The 22,598-nt window shown below is 49.7% G+C and overlaps 1 protein-coding gene across 2 annotated transcripts in view; it reads right to left on the bottom strand.

The window, feature by feature from the left end:
• The window catches only part of LOC137541304 (progranulin-like), a 58,159-nt gene extending 47,268 nt beyond the window's left edge, over positions 1-10,891 (bottom strand). The window contains exon 1 of one of the 2 annotated variants that reach the window (XM_068262547.1): positions 10,805-10,891. The gene's annotated coding sequence lies outside the window, so the exon portion shown is untranslated. The remainder of the gene's footprint in view (positions 1-10,804) is intronic. The other variant, XM_068262548.1, reaches the window with a different exon arrangement.
• Between the last annotated feature and the right edge of the window lie 11,707 nt (positions 10,892-22,598).

The following is a 22,598-nucleotide window of genomic DNA, read 5'->3' as shown; positions in this document are numbered from 1 at the left end:
AAAACAATTCCATTAACCTAACAGAACTGGGTAGCAGGAATGCAACAGTTAATGAGCACGACCGATCGTTTCTGATTGATTACTGTGGCGTTTGGAAACAAGCGATCGGTTGCTGTATTGTACCAATAGTGGGCAGCTTCATACATGTCTGCATTAAAGAACGGTAGCTGAACTGGCTGGTTTGTTTTAAGGCAGTTGTGAGTGTCGTTTGGTGACAGCCTTGCGTTTGCATTATGCTCCCCGTGCCTAAAACATAACACCTCAGTTTTCCCCCTCTGGCACGGAACACACTTGTTATTCAGTTTTCTGTGCGCATTTTTCTGCACACAGTGTTTCTATGCAGAAAAACACGTACGTTCTTTTCACCGCAGCTAATGTAATGGATACAGAAAACTGTGCAGAATGTCAGGTTTTTTCAGTGCGCAAAAAAAACACATTAAGGTCTCGTTCACATCTATGCAGCGCAGATTGCCGTGTGATTGGAGCACAACGTGTACGATCGCACGCCATCTGTGCCGCTGATCCCATCCACTGACAGTGATGGGATCAGTTCAGGCAAAATGCAAGCAGCAGTAAGCAAGTGCTTCCCAGCACATTGTTCTGCTGCTCAGCGCAACGAGTGAACGGTACAAGGACTGTCTATGTCCTTCAGCCATTCTTGCGCTTCAGCACATCATACGCACTTCCAAATGCACACGGCAGCGTGTATATGAACGAGGCCCAAGTGCAGTTTTTCTGTGTAGAAAAAAAGTGTACAAAAACTGTCAAGTGTTTTCCCTGCCTTAAACATACTGTACAGGAAACAGCCTCATATTGTACTGCAGGTGTGGCAGTGTGCAAACAGACAAAAAAACAGACATCAGCAACTAAAGATCTTGTGACTACCTGATGTCATGTCAGCCAAGGTCATATGACTGATCTGCGGCAGAATCAGGAAGTCAGACTAGGGAAGCAGCCCAACCTGTGCAGGAAACGCACCACCCACTCAATGCAAGGCAGCAATTATTACTCCATTCTCAGATGTGATTTTACAACATTCACAAGTTTTTTTCCTGTGTGAAATCAGCCCTGTAGTATTCCAGATTACCGGTAACGACTGGTGCTCAGTGCAGAGCAGGTCAGACTTGTCCTCTGTCCACATAAAACATGGCTCCATTCCCATCTGTGGGCTGGAACCCACTAGAGCAAGTTTGTGAGCGGTACATTTCCCTAAACACTCAGCTAATGTAAATGGATGGGCCAAATTCCACTGCAGCGATTGCCAAAATCACAAATGCAGGACATGCAGCATTTTTAGCGTTAGCGTTTCTGCAATGTAAAGTATATAAAACACTGGCATAATCGCTTGTTAAAACCTACACAGAGCGATTTTGCTAGCGTTTTAACATTAATGCACACTAACAAAATTAAAATTGAAAGGACCAATTAGAATTAAAATCTAATCGCTACACATGTTCTGGCAAATTGATTACACTTTTGAAATCACTACCGAAAACTCATGAAATTGCTTACAAACCGCTAGCTATTGCTATTAGAGATAAGAGTATTGTAGTGGGCTCTAGGCCTTAAGCTACATACACACATGCGACAACGATCGCTCGTTGTCAACGACGAACAAACTTTTAATTGATGAAAGAACGACCTGAGTAAAGTTAGTTTTAAAAGGTGCGTAACGATCTGATCGTTAGATTGAACATTACATCACGTAAAGCAACTATTGCGCATAAAAATGAGAAGTTCCATGGAGAAATAGCGAAATGCGCATGTCAAGCGTAGTACGAACGACCGTTTCCAACGATGTACTACTTTTGCAAATGATCGTCGTTGGGAAAAAAAAAATCAGACAAGTTAGATAGTTCGTTTTTAACGATCTAGCTCGTCCATCGTTAGACTGGCTGCTTTTTTTTTTTAAACGATAGTCATTTGAAACGATCGGGGAACGATCGTTTCAAATGACTATAGTCGCATGTGTGTACGCACCTTAAGGCTGCTACACACCAAGAGGGACTCTAAAAATTAAAAAATGGCCTGCACTTCAAAAAGCGTGTGGCTAATGTGTTTGTATAAGATTGATCACACCAGAGCAATGGGATCCCCCCCCCCCCCCCCCAAACATGGGTCCTGCAGCATTTGAGGCCATTACGCTACAATGTAAAGTATAGGAAAAGTGGGGGGGAAATGAATCGCTCTAAAAAGTGCTGAACAGAGCGATTTTTTCTCATTTTAAAAGCTGTTCGCTCCCAGCTCAAAGTACTTCTGCTCAACTCAATCGCTCCATAAATTGCTTGACATCAAATCATAATCACTAGGCAAAAAGCCGGGAATACTTAGTAAAATCGCTTCAGGTGTTTGCACTAGCCTTAAAAACGCAGAAAAATGCAATCACTGGACACTGCAGAGTTTTGGGAGAGATTGCGATTAGCGGTGCTATGCATGCTAATCACGAATCACTGGCAAAGCGCTGCATGTCACGTGTTTGCGGTTAACACTAACCGCAAACGCGGCAGTAAGTACACTGCCATAGGCTTACATGGGCTAGCAGTTTTTAAAAAAAACGCTAGAGTTTTTGCGGAGCGGGAAGCGCAGGATTCTCGCTCAAGTGTGAACAAGTGATTACTGAAGATATTTTCTAGAGCATGGATGTAAGCAGCCTGAAGCCTGGTACACACCTAATTAGGTTTGTCCAACCTTACCACCACCACATAGGAGTTCACCTATACATTCTGTTCATGGTATTTAAAATCTTTTGGCCCTCAAACTACATAAAGGTGATAAAAAAATTGGCCAGCCATGTCCCAATCAAAATTGGATGTGTGTCTATGCACCCCTAGACTATTGATGTGCAAGGTAAAACCCCCAGAACATCGTTAATTGCTTAAAACCAGTGTTCAATATACCCCATTATGAAAGATGGAGTTAGCAAAATACTACCTATTAATATAATCTCAGGTATTTTGATAGGAGTTGTCAATATTTGTGTGTTGATGTTTTTCAAACAGTCCAAGTTCTTATAGGGGAGGAGCCTACCGCCTGTGTACAAGTGCAGCTGTACTGCGCAGACAACTACAGCCCCAACCTCTCGCCTGTGTACAAGCGCAGCCATACTGCACAGGCACAAGTACAGCCCATGCCCCAGCCTCCCGCCTGTGTACAAGCGCAGCCATACTGCGCAGGCACAGCCCACTCCCTAGTCTCCCGCCTGTGTACAAGCACAGCCATACAGAGCAGGCACCAGTACAGCCCACACCCTAGCCTCCCACCTGTGTACAAGCACAGCCATACTGCGCAGGCACAGCCCACTCCCTAGTCTCCCGCCTGTGTACAAGCACAGCCATACAGAGCAGGCACCAGTACAGCCCACACCCTAGCCTCCCACCTGTGTACAAGCGCAGCCATACTGCTCAGACAAGCAAAGCCCACTCCCTAGCCTGCAAACGGTGTACAAGCACAGCCATACTGCACAAGCACAGCCCACGCCCTAACCTCCAGCCTGTGTACAAGCGCAGCCATACTGCTCAGACAAGCACAGCCTATGCCCTAGCCTCCCGCCTGTGTACAAGCGTGGCCATAGCATGCAGGCACAAGTACAGCTCACAACCTAGCCTTTCACCGGTTTACAAGCACAGCCATACTGCACAGGCACAGCCCACACCCTCACCTCCCGCCTATGTACAAGTGTGGTCATAGCATGCAGGCACAAGGACAGCCCACACCCTAGCCTTCTGCCTGTGTACAAGCACAGCCATACTGCACAACTACAGCCCACACGCTAACCTCCCGCCTGTGTACAAGCACAGCCATACTGCGCAGGCACAAGTACAGCCTGTGCACCAACCTCCCGCCTGTGTACAAGCACAGCCATAAGCACAAGTACAGCCCACACGCTAGCCTCCTGCCTGTGTACAAGCACAGCCATACTGCACAGGCACAAGTACAGCCCACACGCTAGCCTCCCACCTGTACAAGCACAGCCATACTGCGCAGGCACAAGTACAGCCCACACGCTAGCCTCCCACCTGTGTACAAGCACAGCCATACTGCGCAGGCACAAGCACAGCCCACACCCTAGCCTCCTGCCTGTGTACAAGCACAGCCATACTGCTCAGGCACAAGTACAGTCCATGCCCTAACCTCCCGCCTGTGTACAAGCGTGGCCATACTGCACAAGCACAGCCCACACCCTCACCTCCCACCTGTGTACAAGCACAGCCATACTGCGCAGGCACAAGTACAGCCCACACGCTAGCCTCCCACCTGTGTACAAGCACAGCCATACTGCGCAGGCACAAGTACAGCCCACACGCTAGCCTCCCACCTGTACAAGCACAGCCATACTGCGCAGGCACAAGTACAGCCCACACGCTAGCCTCCCACCTGTACAAGCACAGCCATACTGCGCAGGCACAAGTACAGCCCACACGCTAGCCTCCCACCTGTACAAGCACAGCCATACTGCGCAGGCACAAGTACAGCCCACACGCTAGCCTCCCACCTGTGTACAAGCACAGCCATACTGCGCAGGCACAAGCACAGCCCACACCCTAGCCTCCTGCCTGTGTACAAGCACAGCCATACTGCTCAGGCACAAGTACAGTCCATGCCCTAACCTCCCGCCTGTGTACAAGCGTGGCCATACTGCACAAGCACAGCCCACACCCTCACCTCCCGCCTGTGTACAAGCACAGCCATACTGCGCAGGCACAAGTACAGCCTGTGCCTGCATAGTAGCACAAGTCACTCGAATGGGGTCCCAGCAAAAGAACTGGTGGTGGAGGAGATTAAAAGCCTCTGGATTTCTACGCAGTAAGTATTCAATTTCTCTTTTTTGCTTCAGGTATCCCTTAACTGCTGATTGAATTTGTAGCCAGCGCTCCAGTCTGATTTATTGTGAGCAACAACTCTGCCACAAATCCATAGGCTACAGCAAATCATCATAAGGCCCCCGCGGTTCATCAGCTGGTAGCTTGAGAATCATAAGAGTGTACTGTGATATTACTGCGCTTATCACAGTAAAGTCACCCACGAAAAATGCTAGCTAGCGCGTTTGCACCCAATTCTGGTAGTTGGGCTGAGAAACAGCCGGTTCAGACAGGCACGTTGTGTTTAATCAACACTAAACTTGTCTCTACAATATGAGCAGATTAGTGTTTGGCATCAGACCCCGGCATTCGGTAAACATGTCACATTTTCAGCCCTGCAGGGAGACATGGAAGCGCTACACTTTAGCCAAAAGCATCCAGGATAAACTAGATGACGGGAGACAAGACTGAGAACAGCATTTGTGGAGGGAAAAAGCCGGTGCCTGCATTTAACCACTTAATGACAAGCTGACTTCTAAAAACGTCCTGCTAGAGCCTCGTAATGGCTCCAGGACGTTTTTATAAGTCAGACAGCGCTGCTGCCTCTGTGCGCATGCGCGCTCCTGCACACTCCTGCATGCCTGTGCATGTGAAAATTGAAAACAAAAAACCCATTTCCAAATACTATATTGTCATCATACTTTTACTAGGGACATAATTCAAATCTTGTGAGAACCAGGACAGATGGGCAGATAAAATGTATGTGTTTTATGCACAGTAGCAGTGTTTATATTAAAACTATAGGGGATGAAATTGGAGAAATAGTGTATTTTCTCTTTTTTCCTGGTTTCTCTTTAAAATGCATAGAAAATAAAGTAATTACTGAAAGCAAATAACCAGAAAAAGCCCAATTGGTGGTGAAAAAACCCGATATAGATCATTTCTTTGTGATTAGTAGTGATTAAGTTATTGGTAAATGAAGAGTTGTCCAAAGAGTTGTCCATTCATTTTATTGGGCAGCGCTTGAGCAACAAACACCAAGTGGCAAAATGAATGCTGGTTCAACACCCTTGTGAACCAGCCCCAAATCCTTTTAAAAACAAAAATTTAAGAATCCCCAATTATGAGTTTTTGGACTGGCTTTCCCCTACACACACAGCTTATCACCAAATCTCTTAGGGCTCGTTTCCACTAGTGCGGTGCAAATCGCCATGATTCCACCGATGCCGAAATCGCATGCGGATGAGATTCCGCATGCGGTTTTTGCCGCGATTTCGCATAGGCAGAATTTAACCCATGTCACTGCCTGGTTCAATTTACATTACTTTTTATGCGAATTTGCGCGCAAAATCGCAGCAAAACACGCATGTGTGTTTTCCCCTATCAAATACATAACCTGCGAATCGATTGCATTCCACACGCAGGCGAATTCTGCAGGCTCTACCGTGCAGAAAAATACAGGAAAAAAACGACAAGTGGAAACAGGGCCAACCACTTGTATTGGTTATGCAAATTCCCATGCAGATTTGCTCTAGTGGAAACGGGCCCTTAGACCAAAGTTTCCAAATTCTACACAGTTCCTCATTCTAGTTGTATCCATTGTACCCCAACATGTTAGGGCCTTACTAAGACAAGAGTCCCCCAACTGGAGCAGCTTCAGATTCTAAATCTAGACAGTACTGCATTCTGGCTGCCTGCTTCTACCTACCCTCTATACCGCCCACCCTGACCAGCCCAACATCTCAACGTCAGTGTTATAAACAGTCACATGCCTTACACACTATCTGCATTCTTCCAGGTTGTTATTCTCAGTTTTTTGGTTTTTTTTTTTTACACAGCCTGAACAATGAACTCTGGACTTTCCCCAGATCTGTGAGCATTCACTCCTTGCTTTCTGTATCTGTAAATTTCATATCTTTCTATACAGTTTTATTCTGGGCCTACCAAACCATATTAAACAATACAAACAGATCAACAGAAGATTAGAAGTGCTGTATTTTTGGACTATAAGACTCACTTTTGCTCTCCCAAAAATAGGGAGGAGAAAAAAACAAAACAAAAAAACACAAGGTCTTATAGTCCAAATGCAGGGAGTTCCTGACTAGTGCATGGCAGCAATACCAGCCTCCAACCTGCCGCAATGTCGGGACTTCCTGTACTGTGCCCATGTAGAGGACACGAGGTACAAGAGGGGAATAATCCAGAAGATGCCCCTTCACCATGGATGCACCAGCATATAGATATTGAGATTAGATTTTTTTTAAAAAGCCAACGCTAAATTGGGCAACCCTCCCCCCCCCCCCCCCCAATAAGTATCCAATGCCTGTGTTTACACAGGGGCTCTGGAACAGCTCCATGAAGGCAATTACAAATGCTTGCTACCCCCTACCCCCCCCCCCCCCCGCCATAGCCCACACCATTTACAAACCTCATTTGATGCATTTTATTGTGTCAGGATACCATTAAGAGATGTACTACCCCAAAACCTGCCAGCTGTCAAATACCTACTGTAAGTCATCAACATGTAAAAAGTAATGCATAATGCAATTCACTCTACAGACAAATTGCAAAGTGATTCTGAGGTGAAAAAAGCATATACAGCTATACTTACCTGGGGCTTCCTCCAGCTCCTAGAAGGCTGTGTGCCCCTCACCGCAGCAACACTGTGCTCCAGGGTTCCGCTATCAGCACCATAGTGCGTTCGCAGCTTCTGCCCCTGCGCAACCCAGGGAGCACCCTGCCCCTGCGCAACCCAGGGAGCACCCTGCCCCTGCGCAACCCAGGGAGCACCCTGCCCCTGCGCAACCCAGGGAGCACCCTGCCCCTGCGCAACCCAGGGAGCACCCTGCCCCTGCGCAACCCAGGGAGCACCCTGCCCCTGCGCAGAACACTCAGCAGCAGGAGCACTAGAGGCACATACCTGCACCATAGCCATTAACACGGCAATCCACTGCAGGGCTGACGGCGGGACCCTGGAAGACAGCAGAACTGTGGCGAGGGACAGGCAAGTAAAGCTGTATCTACTTCACCTCAGAAACCCTACATATACACATACTTGATTATAGAGTCAATCGAGGCCAATATCGACCACCTCAGCCGGTAACATGGCATGTAAACAGGCGCTCCTTAAACCAGCACTCTGCAAGCCATCCGCCATGCGGATCAGTTTGGCCGAATGATGGCAGATTCCTTTGTGCAAGTTGCTTTCCCGCCTACAATGCGAACACGGTAAATCCAGCGCTGGAGACTTGGGCGCAGCAGCGCAGGAGACTTGGGCGCAGCCGGCGCCACCATAGGCCGTAATAGGAACTACGGCTATCGCAGACACAGGAAGTAACTTCAGCGCCGTCAGAAGACGGACCTGAAGTTGCTTTTAAAACAATAATTCGGATTCCAGCGATTGCTGGAAGCCGAATTATTTCATTCCCCCACTATCCATGTCGGCCTGGAGGGGGAATAGTAATTAACACGGCCCGGACTTGTGCGGCAGCAGGATCAGCTATATACCGGCTGTATCCTGCGCCCAAGTCTCCGGCGCCGTTCTCTCTCGTACGCCTACAATGTCCTGCCAGCCCTCTGCATACCAACAGAACGCATTATCAGCTATACAGCTGACGTTATGTCCGTACATTGCTGGCCCAGCAATGTCACATGAGGGATCATCAGTCACAGGTGTACACACACACACACACACACACACACACACACACACACACACACAATACATGGTCCTGGAATAAAGTTAATTTTATCAAACATAAATTTTTGCACGATTATAAACAAGTCTTATGTGTTTTTTTATCTATAGAGGCGAACTGGTTTGGGTCTGCAAACTTGCATTTGTACTTGTATGCTGAGTGCTAACCTCTTGTGGATTGATTCTAAGCATGTGCCTAGCAGTTTTCAGAGTGTTTTGGTGTAGGGTTTGTTAGGTTTTGTTACAGTAGAGCTGGAACTGAACAGCTTCTGTAACAAAAACACTTGGAAAAAAAAAACAAAAAAACGCTCTGGTCTAGCGCTTTTCAGAGCGATTTTCCACTTTCCTATACTTAACACTTAGTCTGAATTGCCTCAGAAATCAGCGAGCTCTTTTCCACCAGCAATTGTAATAAAATGCCAGCGATTGCGATTTTTCATTAATTTGGTTATGCGATTTTTAATTTGCATTGCATTATCACAAAAAAAAAAAAAAACTCCAGAAAGCGATTGCGCTATGCAAATCGAATCACTATAGTGGAAAATACTTCTCATGATTTCTATGATAAAGTAGCAGCCCTAGAGATTTAGCTGTGTAGTGGAAAAAGGCCCTAAACCCTGCATTTGTGTTTGGGGGAAAAAAGCGCATCGCTCTGGTGTGCTGCGTCCCATTCAAATACATTTGCCAAGTGCTTTTCACAGTGATGGCATTTTTAAAAGCGCTCTTGGTGTGCATCAGCCCTAACTCATATGTATTGTGACAAGTGCACCTGTTATTCATAAGGGCCCGTTTCCACTAGTGCGGTGCGGAATCGCCGCATATCACCGCTGACAAAATCGCATGCGGATGCGATTCCGCATGCGTTTTTTGCCGCGATTTCGCATAGGCAGGGTATATGCGATTTTAACCATGTCACTGCCTGTGTCAATTTACATTACTTTCAATGCGAAATCGCACGCGAAATCGCGGGAAAAACCGCATGCGATTTCCCTATTAAATACATTGCCTGCGATTCGCCTGCATTCCACACGCAGGCGAATTCTGCAGGGTCTACCGTGCAGAAAAATCCTGCACATAAAAACACAAATGAAAACTGACAAGTGGAAACAGTCCCATCCACTTGTATTGCTTATGCGAATCCGCATGCGTTGTCTGCATGCGGATTCGCGCTAGTGGAAACGGGCCCTAAAACAAGTGCAAGGCCGTTAATGTGAACCTGAACTCTTGCACAGAACAAAAAGGAAAACAGAAACGCAGGCTGTGTGTATTTAGAGCAGGGGTCTCAAACTCGCAGCCCATTTGCGGCCCTTGATACAATATTTTGTGGCCCTCGCCGGCAAAAGCTTCCTTATAGTTCGCTTCAGTGCGCCCAAGTAATCCGCCACATCCCCGTCGATAAACGAGGGCTGCAGAGCCCCCAAATCGCCCGGGGGGCATACCGCCGGCATTTCCTGGAAGGGGCAGAGCTTTCAGCTTCAGCTCTGCCCCTCCTGACGTCAATCGCCGCACGGATCGCCGCCTCTCTCCACCCCTCTCTGTGAAGGAAGAGTGAGAGGGGCGGGCAGAGGCGGCGATGCGCCGCGATTGTGAAATTCTTTATGCGGCCCGGCCTCATCCTGACTTTGCCTCCAGCGGCCCCCAGGTAAATTGAGTTTGAGACCCCTGATTTAGAGACTATAGCCGGTCTAACGCCTCATCTGCGACTAATCACAATTTGATCTCTGAGTCAGCTCAGGAATTAGGGCCCGTTTCCACTTGTGCGGTTCCTGCGCTGAATACGCAGAGTTTCCCTTCAGGCAAATTGCATGGGGGAAACTCTGCCATAGGGAGTAATAGCAACACCGGCCAAACTCCTGTCGGACGGCTTTTCCTTCCAAAGTCGCGCGGGAGGCTGCGAATTCCGGATCAGTCTGCGTACCTGCAGACCCGGAAGTGCCGCCGCGCGTCTCACAGACGTATGCAGCACAAGAGGAAACGGGCCCTTACTGCTGCCTCTGCAGAGCAGTTCATTTGTAAAAACAGGATATTAACCCCATGTCGGCGTCCATGAAAGCAGGAAGTAGACACACTGCAGATTTATTGCAGGATGTGTAACAAAGAAATGCTTTCCTTTACAGGTCATTATGCTGGTGCTTATCTTGCAGGGCAGAGAGGAAGTTGGTGGGGAAGGCTTCCCCCACTCTCTGCGGAGATAGAGAAACACACAGAGCCTCCCTCTCATACACACACATTAGGAAGGGACTGCAGGAGCCCCCAATAGACACCATGCGCGCCCCCGACACACACCATGCGCGCCCCCCGAGCTCACCTGTCCGCCGCCGCACCTCAGCCTCTCCCAGCCCCCAGCGCAGCGCTGCCGTATATCAGCCAAGCCCCGCCCCTCCCGGGCTCTCATTGGCTGCCGCGCCCGCCCCTCGCATTCCCTCTAATCCAACGGCAACACGAAGGGCGTGGTCACGTGACGCGAGGCTCGGGGGGAATCACGTGACGCCTGACTCGCTCTGTGTCACATGACCATACACGTGACCAGGGTTATCAGTAAACTACAAAACAATAGAGATGGGAAGTTCGGATCTTTTCAATGATCCGGATGATTCGAATCGGATCATTGAAGAGATCCGGATCTTTGATCCGAATCTCGGATCATTTTACTACCGAAGCATTCGGGGGTGAAATAAACAGCAGGACAGGTCTGTGGGCAGGAGAAGGGGAGGGGGTGGACACACAGAGAAGGGGAGAAGTTGGACAGAGGGCAGGGAGTGGACAGAGAAGGGACAAGCAGAGAGCAGAAATGTTTGCACACAATACCCACATGCTGCAATCATATGCTTTACATGTATTTCACCTATATGGTCATCTGTATACTCTGAATGGAAACGTCTCACAGTGACAGAAAGCATTCCCCAAAGATAAGTGCAGCTGTTTAGTGCCGAGTGCAGGAGGATTATATTGCCTTTCAATCACACTGTCTGCAAAGTTACTGAGCTGTGCTGAGCTGAGCCAAAAGCTTCCCATGTGTTCACTGAGCACAACTACGGAACAGCCAGCCTATAATCAGCAGCACGTTATAGCCAGGCAGTATGTGTGCTCTACACATATCTGGCAGTGGCACCGATGTCTGCTCTCTCTCATCTACCTGTCTCCCTGCAAGGCTGCCTCCCATCCAACAGAGCGATCCCTGCTTCCAGGACCCCGCTGCCCGCTGAGAGGGGGCGTGCCGCTCCTGGCCCCGCCCCTTTTCCGATCCGAATCGTTCATTTTGATGATTCGGATGATCGACTCATAAAATAGATTCGGATCAAAGATCCGAATCGTTCATGATCCGGACAACACTACAAAACAAAGACCCTGAGCAGTGGGGGGAATTTCCAGAGCTGGAACTGGTTTTGCAATGAGAGTATTTCCTCCTTTTACACCCTGACAGTCTCACCACTGGAGGGGTTATTTCCTCCTCATACAATCTGACACACTGGAGGGGTTTTTACACTGATTCAATTAGAGAGAAAAAATGTCATTTCAGACTTCATTTTCTTAATGGAATTGCATAATTGTGGATTAACCCTCCTGGCGGTATGAAAAATTCCGCCAGGAGGCAGCGCAGCAGTTTGTTTGTTTTTTGTTAAATCATGTAGCGAACCCAGCGGCATCCCCCCGCCCGCTTCGATCAGAAAATCCCGTTCAAAGAACGGGATTTCCTGGAGGGCTTCCCCCGTCGCCATGGCGACGGGGCGGGATGATGTCAGCGACGTCGTGACATCATTGGGAGTCCCGATCCACCCCTCGGCGCTGCCTGGCACTGATTGGCCAGGCAGCGCACGGGGTCTGGGGGGGGGGGGGCGCGCCGCGACAGATAGCGGGGATCGGGCGCGGGCGGCGGCGATCGGTGTGCTGGCGCAGCTAGCAAAGTGCTAGCTGCGTCCAGCAAAAAAAAAAATAAGAAAATCGGCCGAGCAGGGCCTGAGAAAACCTCCTCCGCGGCTTACCCCGAACTACATTCGAGGTTACCGCCAGGAAGGTTAAATGATAACTGATCTATAAGGGGCCGTATGCAATTCACTTTTTTCACCTAAGTTTTCTCCTACGAGAAAAATTTTCGTCTGCTATTTGAAATAACATTTTAGAACTTTGCAATGGAAAAACTTTCAAAAAGTACTGTCAAAATTATTTTGAGCTTTTTTTTTTCTTGGTGATGGTTTAGGCTGCTTTCACAGTGAGACGCTACAGGCGCACGTTAGTGCAGCCTGTAACGCAGCCCATCACACAGTAATGAAAAATCAATGGGCTGTTCACAGTGCCCACGTTGCGTTACATTGTAACGCAGGACGTCAGTTGAATGTGCTGCATGCTACAGCGTTATGCGCGGCTAAGCCGCGTTAGACTGTGCGCACATGCTCAGTAGTGTTGGAGGAGGAGGTCTTCCCTCCTCGGCCAGGCACATGGCTAATTAATATTCACTGCATGGTGTGACGTGCAGTGTTTACTTCCTGGAGCGCCGCTCTGTGCGGCGATTGGCTGGCGGGACCACGTGATGCCGCATGCGTCCAAGAGTATGCATCACGGCATCACGGACGCCAGTGTGAGCTGCACAATGCGGCTCACTCTGACGTCCACATCCAAGAGCACAAGGCGTTGCGTTAGGGGCACGTTATGCGACCATAACGTCCCCTAAAACGCAACGTCTTGGTGTGCATACCTCCCAACATTTTAAAGCTAGGAATCAGGAATCGGGACACTAGGCCACACCCCTAGCCATGAAATCCCCCCGCCCCGGGTAACACCTACCATAAAAAAAAAATTATTTTTTTCAATTAATAATATCCCTAATATTTTTTAATACATACCTCCCCCATTTATGATGAGGAGGAGGGTGTCCGTGGGTGGGTGAGGAGGAGGGTGTCCGTGGGTGGGTGGGTGAGGAGGAGGGTGCCAATGCAAGAAAAAAATGATCAAGGCGCCAGCCGCGGGTAAGTGGGATGCGGGACGCGTGCATCCCATTACTATCTCCCCTCCCTCCCTTGGAATCTGCCCCCCCCCTGTGTCTCCCCCTGTTTGCAGAGTGCGCAGCTAAGCGGAGCGGGCTGTGAGCTTACTGGTATCCATGGACGCGTACCACCATCTGGCTTCCTGCTTCCTGTGATGTCACAGGAAGCAGATTGAAGCCGGACATCGGTATGCGTCCATGGATACCGGTAAGCTGACAGCCCGCTCCGCTTAGCTGCGCACTCTGCAAACAGGGGGGACCAAGGGGTGCAGATTCCAAGGGAGGGAGTAATGGGATGCACGCGTCCCGCATCCCACTTACCCGCGGCTGGCGCTTCGATCATTTTTTTTCCACCCTCACTGCCACTGCTGCCCGGGACTTGGGGGGCTCATACCGTGATAGCGGGAGAGCCCCCCAAAATCGTGACAGTCCGACGAAAACGGGACGGTTGGGCCCTATGGGTGTGTAAGTAGCCTAAAAAGTCATTTTATTGACAAGTTTCATAATATCACCTAGGAGAAAACTCAGGTGAAAAATGGAATTGCATATGGGGCCAAGGTCTGTTTTCCCATAGCTCCTGACTGTCCCTCTCTTTGGGAGCCCTGTCCCCTCTTTCCTCCTCATTTGTCCCTCTTTCAGGACTTTGTCCCTCGTTCTATGTAAATATATATATATTTCTCTACTAACAATGTGTTTGATTGCCCTCTAAACTTCATTCTCATCCTTTAAATTGATATATTACAAATTGTAAAATGTTAATATGGAGGTAAATGAACCAGAATAGAAAGGGACAATGTGCTTTGAATTATAAAACAATGTAGTTTTTAATTAAATCTTTATAGTATGCATGACTAGGGTGTGACGGGGGCGTGATCAGGGGTGTGGCATGGGCGTGGCTTAAGTGTCCCTCTTTCTCATCTCAAAAAGTTGGAGGTATGCATAAAGATTTCATAAGAAAAATATGTTGTTTTATAATTGAAACCACACAGGGTCCTTTCTATCCTGGTTTATTTTCCTTCATATTAACATTTTAAAATTAGTAATATATCAATTTAAAGGATCGGAATAAAGTTTAGAGTCAATCAAACACATTTTTTAGTATAAAAATATATTTATTTACTTAGAAAGAGGGACAAAGGAGGAGGAAAGAGGGACAGGGCTACCAAAGAGGGACTGTCCCTCCCAAAAGAGGGACAGTTGGGAGCTATGATGTAGTTGCATATGATCATGACGGTTGCAGTGCTCAGAAGCAGTGGGCCGGGGTTACGGAACCCTGCCACTAAGCTCCGTGCTCATAACGGAAGGAGTGCAGCCCTGATGTGGAGGGCTGCCACGCTGATTAAAGGGGGATATCAGCAAGGTGGAAACTTTAATAGAATCCTGAGGCTTCCCTCTTTTTAGGTAAAATAACTCTTTAAAACCCTAGGGTTCCCTTTAAAGGAGTCATCAGGCAAACCCCCAGCATCACCGATCTCGGCCGATGGCCCATAGTACCCGCCGGTGCAGAGGCTGGCATCCTCTACTACGCCTCTGTGAGCACCGCTGTCAATCAAGTCCACGTTGTCCGCGGTGTACTGCGCAGGCGCCGTAGTTCTGCACCTGCACAGTGTACCGTGGGCTTGATTGACAGCGGCACAGTAGAGACGACCTCGAGATCGCCCTCTGCACAGGTGAGGACCCCGGGCCGGCGGCTGAGAGTGGAGCTGTGGTGTGGGGCATGTCAGCTGCAAGGGACTGGAGGAAGCCCCAGGTAAGTAGAGCAGGGGAGGGATTTTTGCCTGATTACTCCTTTATAACTGCTTCCCGACGGCCTAACGCCAATAGGCATTGGGAAGCTATCAGCCCCAGGACCGCGTAACGCCGAAAGGCGTCAAGCCCTGGGGCGGGATTTTTGCAGGAGACTGCCCCACAACAGCTCCGCTTGAATGATTGAGCTCTGCTCCATCATCAGTCTCCCAGTGGCGATCGCCGTCTATTTACATTGTACAGTGATGCAATCTACGGCAGCGCTGTACTGGGGACAGCCATGTCACTCGGCGGTCCCCTGGGGAGGCTTAAGAGTGATCGGCTCTCGTAGGCTAATGCCTATAACAGCTGATCGCTGTCATTGGCTGGAGGGGGGGGGGGGGGGAAATAGCTGCATTTCATGTGCAAAGGTAATTATTCCCCTCCTCCTTTCTCTTACAAATCCAGAGTGTACACACATTGGGGTCTTACCTAATCCAGGCAAGACGCAGGAGGCAGCACCATCCTCTATGCTACGGACTTCTCCCCACAGCGCAGGGCCGGATTTATACTCTTTACCACCCAAGGCCACTGTCACCAGCTGCCCCCTTCAGTATAGGTAGCCAGATAACCCCTCCCCCTTCCCTGCAATATAGGTAGCCTGATGACTCCTCCCTACTTTCCCTCCAGTATAGGTAGCCAGATGACTCCCTTAATCCCTCCTCCCCCCCCCCCTCCCTTTCAGTATTAGTAGCCAGCACGCTTTCACACCGCAGCAGCCATCAGTGTCACTCATTTCTCCGCTCGTCTCCAGTGCAGAAGCTTCCTCTTCCCCTCCGTTTCCAATGCTGCTCAGGTCCGTAGACTAACCGCCGGCCACAATGTAAACATGCACAGACAGCAAGGTGGCTGCTGCACAGGAGGCTAGCAGCAGAGTACTGCGGTCAGATGCTTGCCTGATCTCCCTGCATTGCAGCATTTGCAAGTTTGCAAATGCTGCACTAGTTTAGCCTGCTGCTTTGGTGCCCTTCCTCCTGTGGTGCCCTAGGCCATGGCCTATCCTTGGCCTAAATCTGGCCCTGCCACGGCGCCTTTCTTCCTCTTTCCCTGCAGGCATGTATGGGGTCACCATAGCTGGAGGATAGGGGACATACATCTAGGGGTCCCCTACAGGCTCTGGGGTCCTGGGGCAATTTCCCCCCTTTCCTCTATGCAAGTGCTGGCCTAGGCTGTATGGCATATTGAAAAAAATCTGTAAAATCACGTGTGATATCTCAGCTCATCATATCTGCAACGCCTTAGACCTGTTCATTTGGATTCATTTGCCTGTTTTCTCTCATCATCTCCCTCCACTACCTATCCAACAGAACCAGTGAGTCTACACTCTCCTCTGCATTCAATAAATGGATTAACCTCTTCCTCTCCGCGTTATTATTCCCTCAGCCTTTAAACACGCCGCTGTCCTTCCAATACTGACGAAATTCTCTCCCTACTCTCCAGCTACCATCCCATATCTCTTCACCCAGATGCCTCCAGACTACTTAAGCACCTTGTAGACAAAAGACTTACTGAATTTCTCAACTTCGTCTGGTAACTTGACCCTCTTCAGACTGGCTTTTGACCCACACATTGTGACACACGTTCTGCTGACTATGCCAGTAATTAACATTCTATAAGCGTGAGGCCGGGTGCACACATAGCAGAAACGCTAGCGTTGCGTAAAACGCGTTTTATGCAGCAATGTTAGTCAATGGGATGCAGAAAAAGATGCGGAGACCTGCGATTTACAGTATGTGTTTCGCGAACACTGGTTTTGTTGCATATTATGCAGGATAGCCGCCAAAACGCACATAATGAAAGTCTATGGTGACGCATATGCACAGCGTTTTAATGCATTTTACATGCTTTTTATGCTTTTTCTTGTTTTTAAATGTTCCGCTTCCTCTTTACTACCTGGTTATTTTGCATAAAACGCAGGAAAAAAAATGCATTCAAAACACATGCAATACGCACACAAAATGCAAATGCGTTTTCAATTAGCGGACCAAAAGCGCACCAAAATCGCAAACCAGCGCATTCAAATCACACCTGCGATTTGCAAAATGCACAAAAAACGCATTTCAAAATTGCAAACGCACCTGCTTAAAGCTGCCCTGTACCCCCAAGGGGGGGCCTCGGACGGAAGCACGCCAACAAGCGGGGTAGGAGGGGGTGAGGTCGGGGTCACGGGTATCTCAGGGGGGACGGAAGTGGCGTCGGGCGTCTCGGTGGACAAGACCAAGGAGAAAGACACTCCAATATCGGACTTGGCGAAGGGGCACACGTATACGTGCTACGAGGGTCCATTGGGCGCACACTTGAAGCGGGAGGTCCGGGAGAAGATTTGGAACCGGGAATACGTGGATATTTTCATGTTATTGCCGTTAGAAAGATTTAATATAGACAGATGGGAAAAAGGGAAGGAACACCGGAAAGAAGAGGATGAGGATCGGCGCCGCTTTCGGTTGATCCCGCGCACATTCGGTAACTGGCTGCAAGCCTTTAATATCCTAGCTTGTATTATGGGTGAGAAGCACCCAGAGAAGTGTTCGGCACTTTTCTGTTACCTGGACATGATTTGGGAGGCTAATAGAACATACGGGGGCCTGGCATGGCTGCGTTACGATGAGCAGTTTCGGCAGCGCATGTTGGTTCAGCCAGAGTTGGAATGGGGCCAAAAGGATATTGGGATATGGCTTCGAGTAATGAACACTAAGGGTGGCCTATACTCGGGGCATCGGCGCCTGGTAGCTTACACTTTAATGTAGGTGGGCAGCAGTCCTTTCCAGTTACCGCCTCCGCGTCGGGGGCAGGTACATCTGGGACAGGGAGGCGGGGAGTGTGTTGGGCTTTCAACGACTCGCAATGTAAGTTCGCGGGCAGTTGTAAGTTCAAACACGAATGCTCGGTATGCGGCGGGTCGCACGCAGCTGCCAAGTGTTTCAGGAAAGGACGGGGGAATTCGGGGTTCAGGCGGCCCGATGAAAAAAGGAATGACCCCGGTGAGAGTCGAGGCGATGGAGCTGTGGCTCGTCCGCTATCATAATAAGGCAGCAGCAGCTTTAATAAGAGAGGGGTTCTCTTGGGGGTTTCGCATACCGTCCACGGTGCAGGCTTCTACGGTGTGTACCCGCAATTTGAAATCAGCTCGGGAGCACGAGGGGGTGGTAAGGGAAAAAATTAGGAAGGAGGTGTTGCTGGGTAGGATGACGGGCCCTTTTGATGATCCCCCAGTTCCGGATTTGGTAGTGTCACCGTTAGGGGTAGTGCCAAAGAATACATCACTTGTCGTATCCGAAAGGGGGTTCAGTCAATGATGGCATTGATAAGGAATTATCTTCCGTACATTATGCATCATCATTCGACACGGCCCTGGCAATGGTGAGAGCGGCAGGAAAGGGAGCATTGATGGCGAAAACGGATATAGAGTCCGTATTTCGTCTCATGCCTGTCCACCCGGACAGTATGAGGCTGTTGGGTTGCTATTGTGAAGGGGGGTTCTACGTGGATAGATGCCTGCCAATGGGGAACTCCATTTCGTGTTCAAAATTTGAGACATTCAGCTCATTCCTGGAATGGGTGGCGAAAGAAAAATCGGGGGCCCAGGCAATTAGTCATTACTTGGATGACTTTTTCTGCGTGGGTCCTGGTGGGACAAGGATTTGTGAGCTTGCATTAAGGGGCATGTTGGGGGTTTTTCATGATTTCGGGGTTCCAGTGGCTCCTGAAAAAACAGAGGGTCCAGGTGCGGTTATGAAATTTTTGGGGATTGAAATTGACTCGGTTGAGCAGGTATGCCGGTTACCTGCAGACAAAGTGGATGATCTGCTGGTGGAAGTAGCCAGGGCGGTAGGGGCTAAAAAGGTAACACTGCGGCCAGAGGCGGCCTTAGAGTATGCGGGGCCTGAAGCCATAAGTGTAGGCCATATGCCGTACCACCACACTCACGGGCTTTTAAAGGGAACCTTAATATAAGTAAAAAACAAAACATGAGTTTAACTTACCTGGGGCTTCTACCTGCCCCATGCAGCTGCCCTGTCATTGAGCGATGATCGCTCAGCGAACCTCCCTGATACGCTGATCCCCTGATGACGGCGAGAGGCCGAAACTAGTCGGGACGAGAGAGGGCTATGCATATATGATCGATTTATGTTGCTGAGTACCACTGGGTGGGGAATTAGCCGGAGAGGGTCCTAACTGATGTGGGACCCTGATCACAAGAGGGGCCTCTGGAGGTGGATTGAAGTATTTTGATGACAACATAATCCCTGGCGCTGTGGCTGACCGTGACACAAATGTGGAGTTGTCCAATTATTGAAGTGTGAGTGGAGGGTAGAGCATGTCGGCCAATGGCTTTATATATAAAAAAAAAAAAAAAAATGGGTACTTTTATAGGGAGTTTATAGTATGGGGGTTACAGCGGTAGGATAGTGGTAGTGGGGAAATAGTGGACGCTGCTGGGTCATTGGATTATCCACTAAAATGTATGAAAAACAATATGAGAACTGGTCACTGGTCAGGGAGGCTGCCAAAAGACCTACATCAACACTGAAAAAGCTGCAGGAATTTCTGGCAAGTACTGATTGTGCTCTACATGTGACAACAATCTCCCATATCCTCCATATATCTGGATTGTGGGGTAGGGCTGCACATCCAGGCCCAGTGTAACGATCGGTGTAACAGAGAGGATCTGATTACCGGCGATCTGCAGTATCACAGAGAATGCAGATATATACCTGATTATAGATGATCTGCAGTATCACCGCTAATCAGATATATCTCTAACCTCTGGACACCTGAGTAATATATGAGTGTTTGGTGCAACAGTAATACTTTGAGGAGAGCACCCTTACAGTGGGTGCGAGGCAGTAGGAGGTACTGCCCTGAGAACAGATTCCTTCCAAAGGCCTGAGGCTCCCCAAGGGACGGAGCCAGGCTGAGAGCAGGAAGGATAAGAGAGTGAGTGACACCAAAGGAGAAGTGTCACTGACAGGTCTGTGAACTATTTCCCAACAGGAGAAATAGTTCTCGAGGTCGGACAGGCCAGGTCGGCAACAGACTGACAGATCAGGTACAGAGACAGGAGACAGATGCGGAATCCTAAGACTAGCCGAGTTTGGCAACAGAGTATCAGAATGACAAAGGTACAAAATCAGAGATCAGAAGAATGGTCAAAAGCAGAAGGTCATAACAAATGATCAACAATTCCTAGACTAAGGTGTGAGTTCCTTGGTCATCAACACCTTGGAAACTGGTCTAGATAATAACACAGATGATAACAGAATTTCCTAGACTAAGGTGTGAGTTCCGTGGTCATCAACACCTTGGAAACTGGTCTAGATAATAACACAGATGATAACAGAATTTCCTAGACTAAGGTGTGAGTTCCGTGGTCATCAACACCTAGGAAACTGGTCTAATGTAACACAGATACTGACAGGGTCTGAGTGCTACCACGTAGTGATCGCAACGCCAGACACCAGAGGAATGACCAGCACCCAGTATATATACACCAGCGCTCTCCACCGCCTCCCCTAAGTGCTGGACCAATGAAAACTGAAAGAATTGTCAGCTGACCGGCCTGGTCAGCTGACACCCCTCTGACTGTTATAAATGCTCTGCCTCTCCACGCGCGCACGCGTCCTTCTGAACCTGTGTGGACTATCAGTCCCAGCCACACCAAACATGTGTTGTAATGCCTCTGCTGTTTTGGATGCGGAATCCGCCGCACCGCTGTCTGAGCGTGCAGCGTTTTCTCCGCGTTCAGCAGTACAGACAGGAGTAGGCCTATGCGTGCAAACCGCCGCATCGGACGCGGAATCCGCCGCCCTGTTCTCTGGGCATGCGGCGGTTTCTCTGTGTTCCGTTAGGCAGTAAATGCAGGTCCCTGCGTGCAAACCGCCATGTTGAACACGGAATCAGCCGCCTTACTCTGAGTACTTGCGGCGGCTTTTCCGCGTTTTCTCACACCCAGCTAAGGGTCTGATGACACCAAGGTTGAACTTTTTGGACACAATTCCAAAAGGTACTTTTGGTGCAAAAACATGTCCCATCATCAAAGGAACACCATACCCATGGTGAAGCATGGTGGTGGCAGTATCATGCTTTGGGGTTGCTTTTCTGCAGCGTGAACTATAGGGCTTTGGGCAAAGTGGAGGGAATTTTTATCAGTTCCGAAAAACAGTCACTTTTGGTTCCAAGCCATCAGGCCTCTGCTAGAAAGCTGTAGATCATGAGGAGCAGTGGCGGACATACGGCCGTGCCGCCGCACGAGGGCCCCTGAAGTTCCGTTTTCTTCAGGGGCCCATTAAGTATTTTTTTTTTTTTTATTTTTTTTAATTATTTTATTCCCCGGGGGGCCCCCCGATTCCTATCCTCCCTCCCTCCCTCACCTCGGGGGGCCCCCCACCCGATATGCGCGGCGGGAGAGCGAGCGAGCGAGCGGCAAATGCAGGAAGTCTTCAGGGCTCTCCAGGCATCCGCTAGAGGCCCAGCCGCTTAGTCTCCAATATGTCTCCAGTTGGAGACATATTGGAGACTCAGCGGCTGGGCCTCTAGCGGATGCCTGGAGAGCCCTGAAGACTTCCTGCATTTGCCGCTCGCTCTCCCGCCGCGCATATCGGGAGGGGGCCCCCCGAGGTGAGGAAGGAAGGGAGGGAGGGAGGATAGGAGTCGGGCCCCCCACCCGGATAGCTACCCACCCGGCTACCTAACCACCTACCCACCCGGCTACCTACCTACCCACCCACCAGGCTTCCTACCTACCCACCCGACTACCTAACCACCCACCAGGCTTCCTACCTACCTACCCACCCGGCTACCTACCCACCCACCAGGCTTCCTACCTAACCACCCACCTAACTACCTAACCACCCACCCGGCTACCTACCCACCCACCAGGCTTCCTACCTAACCACCCACCCGGCTACCTACCCACCCGGCTACCTACCCACCCGGCTACCTACCTACCTACCTACCCGGCTACCTACCTACCTAACCACCCACCCGGCTACCTACCTAACCACCCACCCGGCTACCTACCGGGCTAGTTACCAACCCACCCACCAGGCTACCTACCCACCCACCCGGCTACCCACCCACCCACCAGGCTACCTACCTACCTACCCACCCGGCTACCTACCTAACCACCCACCCGGCTACCTACCTAACCACCCACCCGGCTACCTACCGGGCTAGTTACCAACCCACCCACCAGGCTACCTACCCACCCACCAGGCTACCTACCTACCCACCCACCCACCAGGCTACCTACCCACCCACCAGGCTTCCTACCTACCCACCCGGCTACCTACCTAACCACCCACCCGGCTACCTACCTACCCACCCACCCGGCTAC

The sequence above is a fragment of the Hyperolius riggenbachi genome, chromosome 12 (assembly GCF_040937935.1).
Source record: "Hyperolius riggenbachi isolate aHypRig1 chromosome 12, aHypRig1.pri, whole genome shotgun sequence".
Classification (NCBI taxonomy): Eukaryota; Metazoa; Chordata; class Amphibia; order Anura; family Hyperoliidae; genus Hyperolius; species Hyperolius riggenbachi.
The sequence above is the reverse complement of the archived record's forward strand: the minus strand, read 5'-3'. Positions and strand labels throughout refer to the sequence as shown.